Source organism: Labrus bergylta, unplaced genomic scaffold, assembly GCF_963930695.1.
Source record: "Labrus bergylta unplaced genomic scaffold, fLabBer1.1 SCAFFOLD_141, whole genome shotgun sequence".
Classification (NCBI taxonomy): domain Eukaryota; kingdom Metazoa; phylum Chordata; class Actinopteri; order Labriformes; family Labridae; genus Labrus; species Labrus bergylta.
In genome coordinates this window covers 10,001-20,000 of record NW_027077226.1, presented here as the reverse complement: position 1 = coordinate 20,000, position 10,000 = coordinate 10,001, and the positions used below count along the sequence as shown (strand labels likewise).

The window sequence follows — 10,000 nt, the reverse complement described above, 5'->3', positions numbered from 1 at the left end:
ACAGTCTTCATGTATCACTTTGTCATCTGCTCCTGAAGATTCCCTCGCTCTCTCTCTCTCTCTCTCTCTCTCTCTCTCTCTCTTCCGTGTGCGGTCCTCATCCATCACCTGCAGCCGGCGGTGGCCCCGGCGACATTGTGTTTATGCAACTTAAAGAGGTTTTCTGTGCCGACCGCGGTGATGTATCGCCCCGGAGCCCAGAACAGATGATGTGTGCAGGCAGAGGATGGGAGGATGGATGAGGGGGCCGCCACTCTCAGGAGGAATCCGTCGATATTCACGTTAATAACAACAACAAAAAAATTGAGTGTTTGGGATGAAGCGGGGTCGGCTGATGTTAAGGTTTTTTGTTGGAAGATTTAGAGGCTTTGAAGAGGAAAGTGCAGCGTCGGTGTGCTTCATATCGCCCAGAGGGAGAATCTGTCAATATTCATGCTGATAACAAACCAAACAGGAGTCTGTGGGATGAAACGAGGCTGAATGGGGATCAGGGTTTAGTTTTAGATCCTGAAAGTGTCCAGGGAGTATGTGAGATGGAGGTTTATGTAAGGATTATAGGTTGTACATTTTAAAATTTATAGATTGTGTTTAATACGTATTGTATCATTTAAAAATACTTCAGTTCACTGTTCAGATTAAAGAGAAACTTCACAACTTTATCAACACTTTCTTTTGCGTTCAATATTTGAAGGAAGGGGCGCCGGATAGCCTAGCGGTTAGCGGTTATGTTTTCCACTCCATGTACAGAGGCTTAGTCCTCATGGCCGTGGGTTCAAAATCCGACCTCAACCCTATACGTCGTCCCCCTCTCTCTCCTCCTAACATTTCCTGTCTCTCTTCAGCTGTCAGGCAAAATTCACCCAAAAATGTAATAAATAATGTTTCTACCACCTTAAAAAGCTGTCATCCAAACTCTGAATCAAAGCCACCTTCAAAGGAGGGTCCATCATATAAACAGGAGGATTGTAGAAAACATGAACTCAGATATCTGATTTTATTTGCAGATGAACCGTTTTTCTTGAAGAGGGAGCTATTTAAACCATTTGGGTTGTATTATCACGTCCTGACCACCAGGTTGTCCCAGTGACCCCAAACAGGGAGGTGGAAGAATCATAAAATAATAATTAGAACACTGTGTACCTTTAAAGTCATGAGGAAACCCTCCCAAACCCCAGAAATGTTCCCCGTTATGCAGACGATACTACGTTATACTCATCAATGAAGCTCGAAGAAACAAGCTCACTGAACTCAAAGCAGCCTGTCTGTTGGTTTTATATGAACACAAATGATTTAAATTTGTTATTAACTAACGAGAGGGCTTCTTCTTTTACCCCTTATGGTCTGTCTTTAGTAATACTCTGGTCTCTTTTTTACTTACTGATCCTGACTTTCCTAATATTCAAAGCTGATGATTATTTCTACCAGTCTTTTTCTTTCTTTTTTTTAGATTTGATTTTGGGCTTTCTTTACTTTATTGTAGAGACAGGACAGAGAACACAGCTGGAAACCAGTTACAGATAGAGTGGGGAATGGCATGCAGGAAAGGAGCCAGAGACCGGACCAGAACCAGGGCTGCCCGCCCGATAGCAAAGCCCCTGAACATGGGACGTGTGCCCCAACCAACCAGTCAACTGCCCTCGTTTCTACCAGTCTTTGTGGGGTTATCGATAACCCTGCCATCATTAACCAGAATGATTTCATGTTTCTGGAGTTTCCTGTTGATCTCTCTGACTTTCTCCTGAAAGCTGTGAATGTTTATTCTTTGTTTTTACACCAGAATAACTCAGAAAAAGAAAGGAGGAGGTGTGAAAGCTCCCTGATGGACTGATAAATATTCCTGTAGACCTTCACAGCCGGCGTCGGGCTCAGGGGGCCTTCAGGACCTAATGAGTCCGTTTGTTTTGGCCCCGGGTCCTCCATGTGGTTATGGCCCCCCTGCCGGGATCCGAACTGACTAATTGTGTTAAATTGAGACAATATGGCACAAGAGCTGCTGCTAAGCAGCTCTTGTGCACACACACACACACACACACACACACACACACACACACACACACACACACACACACACACACACACACACACACACACACACACACACCCACGCACACACAGTACACCTGTAAGTCATTAACACTGATTGACTCAGCAGAGAATACAAATGTTCAGCTGCCTTGAATACAAGATGAAGACATTAAGAAGATTGAATTTTGTTATGAAAAATAAGAATGATCTTCAAACACAAAGATTTTAATTCTACATTCTCTCTCTCTCTTTTTCTCTGAGAGAGAGAGAATGTAGATGCTTAGAGGATTTCTTCTTTTCTTTTCTTCTGCGGTGACAGAAAGACGAGGGAGAGTGTTTATTGCATGGCCTTGCTGAACAGTCTTTACATTTCACTTCCATCTGTATGAATCTTGAGATGAAGTGTTTCTTTCATTGATGTTTTACTTTTATGAAAACTTAACACTTAAGTAACCTGAGTGAATGACTTTGTTACGCCTTAAACCCCCGACACTGGCGTCCAGACTGTGCACCATATAACTAGCAAACTGTCTGACATGTCCAAAATGAGTCTGCGTCACGCCATGTGACCTCCAATAGCGCCCAAAGATGACAAGAGCCAAACAAACTCCTACAAATTAAAAGTCATTATTTTACTCTGACAGTGAATCGAGGTGTTCGCTCAGAGTCGTCTGAAGGACACAAACAAGTCCCTCCATCCTCTGGTCGTCCTCTCTCTTCCCGTGGTCTCCCCCGGGAAGCTTTAGTTCCTCGCCGTCTTTAACTGGAGCGTTTAAGGAGGAGAAATGTCAAACGACTAATCTTCTTCTTAAATTGCAGTTTGAGCTCATCAGTCTCCCTCTGCTGTCTCTCGTCCTCTCGCTCAGAAAGAGACGGAGAGAGAGAGAAGTGGGGGATGGCATTCAGTGGCAGGCGGGTTAATAACTCGCTTTGCTCTGGACGCCATAAATTGGTTTACATTGACACCTGCTATCTCTCAGCAGATAGCGGCGAGGACCTCATCAAGTGTACAGACGCCACTGGTGGGGCGCAGAATAACCCGCTATAGAGCAACGACTTCAATCCTTAAGAAACGCAGCGCTTATTGTCACCGTGTCAAATCCCCGAGTTCTATTTCCTCCCTCGGCCATCATGCCACCGTTCAGTCACTTCTCCACCGCCCTCGATGCCTTGCTGAGATAAACCGCTCGTTTCCATTCAGCAGTTTTAATTGCCTTGCCACGAGGTCGGGCTTATCTCAAATTAGACTCAAATATTGAAATATTTGTCATTACAGGGCGTCTTTTGTCACACAGGAGAGATAATGCAGAAACATGAAAAACACAGGAAACTAAAACTGATGAATCAGCAGTTTGTGAAAAATGAAGAATGTTTGGAGGATCAGTACCAGGTCCCAGTCTGAAACCTGTTAGCTAGAACAGTACCAGGTCCCAGTCTGAAACCTGTTAGGATCAGTACCAGGTCTCAGTCTGAAACCTGTTAGGATCAGTACCAGGTCCCAGTCTGAAACCTGTTAGGATCAGGACCAGGTCTCAGTCTGATGACCTGTTAGCTAGGATCAGGACCAGGTCCCAGTCTGAAACCTGTTAGGATCAGTACCAGGTCTCAGTCTGAAACCTGTTAGGATCAGTACCAGGTCCCAGTCTGAAACCTGCTAGGATCAGGACCAGGTCTCAGTCTGATGACCTGTTAGCTAGGATCCCAGCTGTCATTGGGCGAGAGGCGGGGTTACACCTTGGACTCGTCACAGGGCTCACTTTGTTTGCACTCACCTTTACAGGCTGAGTTATGTCACCCGTCTGTTCCTGCAGAGGGCGCTGGAGTCCCATCGATGGCGGTCTCCATGCTGTACACTGAACCACTAACGACGCATGATCGAGCTGAAATTCAGTCTGACTCAAAAATCAGTTGTGAAACTTGTTTGTCCCCCTTCAAAATAAAAGCACCACACTTCAATTTGTCCATCTTGAAAAAAAAGGAACCCCAATTCAGTTTATCTTCCTTCAAAATAAAAGCACCACACTTTAGTATGTCCACCTTCAAAATAAAAGCACTCGTTAAAACATTTTTTAAAGGAGGAAACTGAAAATCCCAGAGCAGTGAGGTAAGTTTCTAATGGAGGAAGTATGGACAGCGAGCAGCTGATGCTGTGTGATGTGACTCGATATCTAGCGCTAATGTGCTGTTAGGACACGGTGCAGGAAGTGTGACAGGAAGTGAATTAACAATTTATGAAGGAACATCCAGTGAAAATGTGAGAATAAGAATCAGACACCAACACAGTTTTCTCGGGAATATATTTAAAAAAATAACCAAATGTTTTTATTTCATGTTGATACATTCTTGGACAACACCACAGAATAGTTGCATGAGTGGCCGAATGTAAAATCTCTCCCACAACATTGGCACAGAAGCAGCAAGGGCAACATGAATATACCGAGTACAAACAGTAGAAAACATACATGCTTCCATTTTTTTTTACAAGTATTTTGTTTTTTAAATATATATTCATCTTTTCCCCGTCGTTTCCAGGAAAATAAGAAACCCATCAAAGCCATATTCTGCCATGTGAGAAAAGAAACGGTGGAGTCAAAAGAACAGAAATCAAAAACAGTACAATCCAGAGCAGACAGGTGAACCCACGGTGTGTGAGGATTTCATTATTTTCAACTTTTTTTTCTGATTCTGTTTCAACATCGAATACATCAGGCATGCATTGACAACCTCCACATCAACACCTTTTGTTGTTTCAGCAGTCCATGACGTCACCGTTACACATCCAGCAAAGCCCGGCCCGGAGGCGCTACAACACAATCATCATCATCTTCATCATCATCATCATCATCGTTGTGGTCATACACCTACAGAACACTGGAGGAGTCATGGTGTACGCACGTGTGAAGCAGGAACATGGGGATGCTTTCACAAACATTTCAAACAGTTCAAACATAACAACCTTTACACGCCTGCTTTTATCTTTATTTTATTTTTTTATTTTTTTGGCTTTGTGTCGACGGCCAGCGGAGGAATCTGATTTTTACCTCGATGTGACTGAAGATTGTTGGACCCACAAATAAAGAATATGGATGTCTGGGATGTTTTAGGAAGGCAGTGAAAGTTGCATCATGAACGGAGTCCTCATGGTCTGACATCATTCATAAACTTTATGCTAAAGTCCCATTTTGACTGAAACTAGGAAACCCATCTACTTATGGTTTGTGTTCTTGTAGCTCTGATGGAAATGATAAGTTTGGCTCCAATATGATATTTCTTTAACATGTAACGACACAGAAAAACACGCCTGAGGCGAGTGAAGCTACTGATTTAAAGGTCACATGACGTTAAATCCTCTTCTCCATGTTCCTCTAACTCTAATATGTGTCTCTAGTCCGTCTACAAACCCCCCAATGATGAGAAAAGTCCATCCTCTCCGTCTTCTGCCTGCTCCACTTTTCAGAAAATGTGTGCTCAAACAGGCTGTTTGGAGATTTTCCCTTCATGACATCACAAAGGGCAGTAGCCCCTCCCCCAGGTGGATGACACTCCCACAGCTAGGTGTTTGTTCTGTCCTCTGAGTCTGCCTTCTCACCGTAAACAATAGGACATGGAGCGAGAAAGACAGAGACACCTGAGCCCTTCCAGAGAGGGGGCGTGGTCAGACACAGCTCATTTACATATTTAAAGGTACAGACACAGAAACATCCTGTTCTGAGCAGGGCTGAAATAGAGGGGTTTATAGACATGATCAAATACAGGATCAGAGTGGATTTAGAACAAGAAACTTCACACACATGTTTTGAGGAGCTCTGAGACTTATTTACACTGAAGAGGAGGAGGAGGAGGATATGTGATTTTTAAGACAACAGAGTTTAAACTTTATATTTTCATGGGTACCTCGAAACACTGAAGGGAATTTTAAAACTGAAGGGTACCTGGAAACAAACACTTTAGGGTTATTATGGAAGCATATGGGTCCTTATACAGATGCCATTCGGTGCCATGAAACAAAGCTGCGGCAGTAGCTCAGTCTGTAGGGACCTAGGTCCCTACAGACTGAGCACTGCCGAGGTGCCCCTGAGCAAGGCACCGAACCCCCCTCCCCACCATCAGCTCAGGAGCGCCCGCTGTGGGCCGCTCCGTCACTCTGGCTTCTCTCCATTAGTGCATGTCCATAGGATCCTGTTTCTGCATGTGTGTGTATACTTCAGCCTATGTGTGTGTTCATGAGTTACAGAGTGTAAAAACTGAAATTTCCCCTTGCGGGGATCAATAAAGTTAATCTTAATCTTACACTGACACAGAAGCTACAGGGTACCTCGAAACAGATCCTAAAGAGCAGACATTTGAGGATCCCTTAAACCAGCTACTGAAGGGGAGCCTTAAAACAGACGCTTAACAAGCGCTACCACAAGGGGTCGGCGTTAGACCACGTTGCATGAGGTTACGTTTGGACGCTAACAGCTAACTCACTGAAGCAATGTCAAAATTTGACTTAATCCAGTGCATTATGGGAAGTGTAGTTCCAAACCGGAGAGCGTTATTATCAACTGGGTCCAACAGAATGATTGTATGAATAACAAGATCTATCATCATGGACTCTGTCCATGGTGTAGTTTTATCTTTTCTGAGGGGACGCAGAATGTCAGACGGTGAAATACTGATTTCATTTTCAGGCCGTAGTTTGAAGTTTTGCTGTTCATTTTTTTCAAGGACCTTTAAGGACTTTTTATTTTATTTTTATAAATCACATTAAAGAGGTAAAGCTCAGATTCCAGGTGGCAGCGTGAGCAAAGCCCTCAAAATCTCAAAGCGAAGAATATGGCTTTAATAAAAACGATGTGCATCCAAGAAGCGAGAAGCAGAACGGAGTCAACATCATCATCATTGTTGTCTTAAAAAAAGAGGAAAAGTACAAATCAACAACCAAAGGCGGCCAACATGTAAGCCATAAAGAACTACACACAGGTGGACAGGAAGGTCAACTTGCAAGTTTGGAAGTACATTAAAGACGGGAGGAGGCGGGACTCTGTAAAAAGGTCACGTCAGGCCGAGGCGGCCGCTTCGTTTGACATCAACAGCAGAGAGAGACGCGGCGTGGAGCCTCGAGAGCGCCCCCTGTTTTCAACCGAGAGGCTGCAGGACGTCCGTCAGTTCCATCTTCATCATCATCATCATCATCATCACAAAGAAACAGACTCTTGATTTATTTTTTTCTCCTCCCTTCTCTCTCTCTCTCTTAGTGAATTTGTGCGCCCAAATAAAAGTCCCACAATGCTTTGCTTCAGTGTTTGAAAGTCTGTGGTGGGCCGTGAAGCTCATGAGATCAAAATAAGTAAACAACAACAGAAAAACATTCTTCTTCTTCTTCTTCTCTCCTTTTTTTTTCTTGTTTTTCAGGACAGCAGAGCAGACGTGTGCATCCATCACTCTGCGCTCGCTCGCCCGCCTGATGGAGGAACGCCGTTAGATCACGAGGTCGTTGTAGCTCACGTGTTTCTTCTTAGCAGCGGGACCTGAGAGGAGGAGAAGGCAGACTGAGATCAGCTGTGTTTGTGTTAAAGATGGAGGTTAACAGTGAGTCGGCGATGGAGGAAAACGAGTTATGACCTCTCAGACTCGTTCTCTCGGGTTTAAAGCGATTTGATGTTTGAGGTCGTTCAGAGGTCATAACTCGAGCGTGGAAGCATCTGAAGCAGAAGAAACAAAAAAAACAACGACGACGAGGGAATCATCGTTTGAGGGAAGGACAGGAAACAGAAAAACAAACGCTGTCTGATTTAAAACGAGGAGCACGCAGTGAGTGGGCGTCGCCTTCGCTTCATGTTTCTGCTGCAGAACAAAGAGACCGAGTGAAGGTGAGTATGGATCTGAGGGCGTGCTGATCGATACAAACACTCTCAGCCAATCACGTCACACCTTCAAAAACTGGAGGTCGACTGTTCAAAACCTCGGCGTGTCTGAGAGCGGTCAGGTGGCGTCTGTGTGGCGTTCAAGAAACAGGAGGAGTAATAAAAAGGTCTTAATGACGACCTCGATCGGGCTGAAATATTAACCGGGTTTCTTAAACGCCGCACAGACGGCGAGAGAGAGCTGAAGGTCGATGCTCGTGCTGGTCGTTTGATGAGCAGGTAAAACAGACGTCACCTGTTCCCTTTAGTTATGACCATCTCCGTATCTCTCCCCTGCAGCCGCGTCCCCGCCCCCTCCTCCCTCCTCCCCCTCCCCGCTTCAACCGCCACCTCTCGACCCTCGGCGTTCGTCCTGTGACAAATGGCTCCGAGCCAAAAGCCCGTCATCAATCACGCCATGAAGATAAAAGAGAGAAATGTCAAAATCTGAATATGAAGAGCCGAGCGCGTGATGAGGCTTCAGACGCCGTGACCACGAGGCTTCGGACGCCGTGACCACGAGGCTTCGGACGCCGTGACCACGAGGCTTCGGACGCCGTGACCACGAGGCTTCGGACGCCGTGACCACGAGGCTTAGGACGCCGAGACCACGAGGCTTCGGACGCCGTGACCACGAGGCTTCGGACGCCGAGACCACGAGGCTTCGGACGCCGTGACCACGAGGCTTCGGACGCCGAGACCACGAGGCTTCGGACGCCGTGACCACGAGGCTTCGGACGCCGTGACCACGAGGCTTCGGACGCCGAGACCACGAGGCTTCGGACGCCGTGACCACGAGGCTTCGGACGCCGAGACCACGAGGCTTCGGACGCCGTGACCACGAGGCTTCGGACGCCGAGACCACGAGGCTTCGGACGCCGTGACCACGAGGCTTCGGACGCCGAGACCACGAGGCTTCGGACGCCGTGACCACGAGGCTTCGGACGCCGTGACCACGAGGCTTCGGACGCCGTGACCACGAGGCTTAGGACGCCGAGACCACGAGGCTTCGGACGCCGTGACCACGAGGCTTCGGACGCCGAGACCACGAGGCTTCGGACGCCGTGACCACGAGGCTTCGGACGCCGAGACCACGAGGCTTCGGACGCCGTGACCACGAGGCTTCGGACGCCGTGACCACGAGGCTTCGGACGCCGAGACCACGAGGCTTCGGACGCCGTGACCACGAGGCTTCGGACGCCGAGACCACGAGGCTTCGGACGCCGTGACCACGAGGCTTCGGACGCCGAGACCACGAGGCTTCGGACGCCGTGACCACGAGGCTTCGGACGCCGAGACCACGAGGCTTCGGACGCCGTGACCACGAGGCTTCGGACGCCGAGACCACGAGGCTTCGGACGCCGTGACCACGAGGCTTCGGACGCCGTGACCACGAGGCTTCGGACGCCGTGACCACGAGGCTTCGGACGCCGTGACCACGAGGCTTCGGACGCCGTGACCACGAGGCTTCGGACGCCGTGACCACGAGGGCTTCGGACGCCGAAGGATAGTTCAGTATTTCTTTAACGTGTGCTGCTATAAGGGTCATTTTAGAACGCCAGAACACGATCGTAGACGGAGCGTGTGACTTCAACGTCTTCTTACTCAGTGAAGAGAAACTTTGATAAATATCATAAATAAATAAACTCCTGAAGTCTCTGTTTCTTCTTCTCTGACTTTTCCTCTATCTGACTGTTCCTTTATCTTGTTTAAAGTCTGTATATGTGATGTTTTGATCCAGCAGATGTCGCCCTTGAGCACCAGCATTAAATCAAAACAACTGGCACTGCATTGTTGTGTTAGCATGCTAATGCTAGTGATCTTTATTATGCTGGTATCTTCACACTGCATGTAAATTTAGCTGAAATGAGCGTGATCTAGAAACACAGTTAAGCAGTGAGTACAGTATGTTATTCTTCTTTTCTCTAGTCCCTCAATTAAACAACTTTTATACACGAGGGGAGGAGTCAGCCGGCCGTCCTGGCGATGTAAACAAAGTGAAGATAGGACTCTGAAAACTCTGAAAACATCACAGACAGTGGGACTCGGGTGTTACACCCATTGTAGACAGTCATGACTCACAGAGT

General features: G+C 47.0%; 1 long non-coding RNA gene across 1 annotated transcript in view; it reads right to left on the bottom strand.

Moving 5' to 3' along the window:
- Nucleotides 1-4,305: 4,305 nt before the first annotated feature.
- LOC114917242 (uncharacterized) overlaps nucleotides 4,306-10,000 on the bottom strand; it is a 12,278-nt gene continuing 6,583 nt past the window's right edge. Inside the window, exon 2 of the long non-coding RNA XR_010665852.1 lies at nucleotides 4,306-7,538. This is a non-coding gene — a long non-coding RNA (uncharacterized lncRNA). The remainder of the gene's footprint in view (nucleotides 7,539-10,000) is intronic.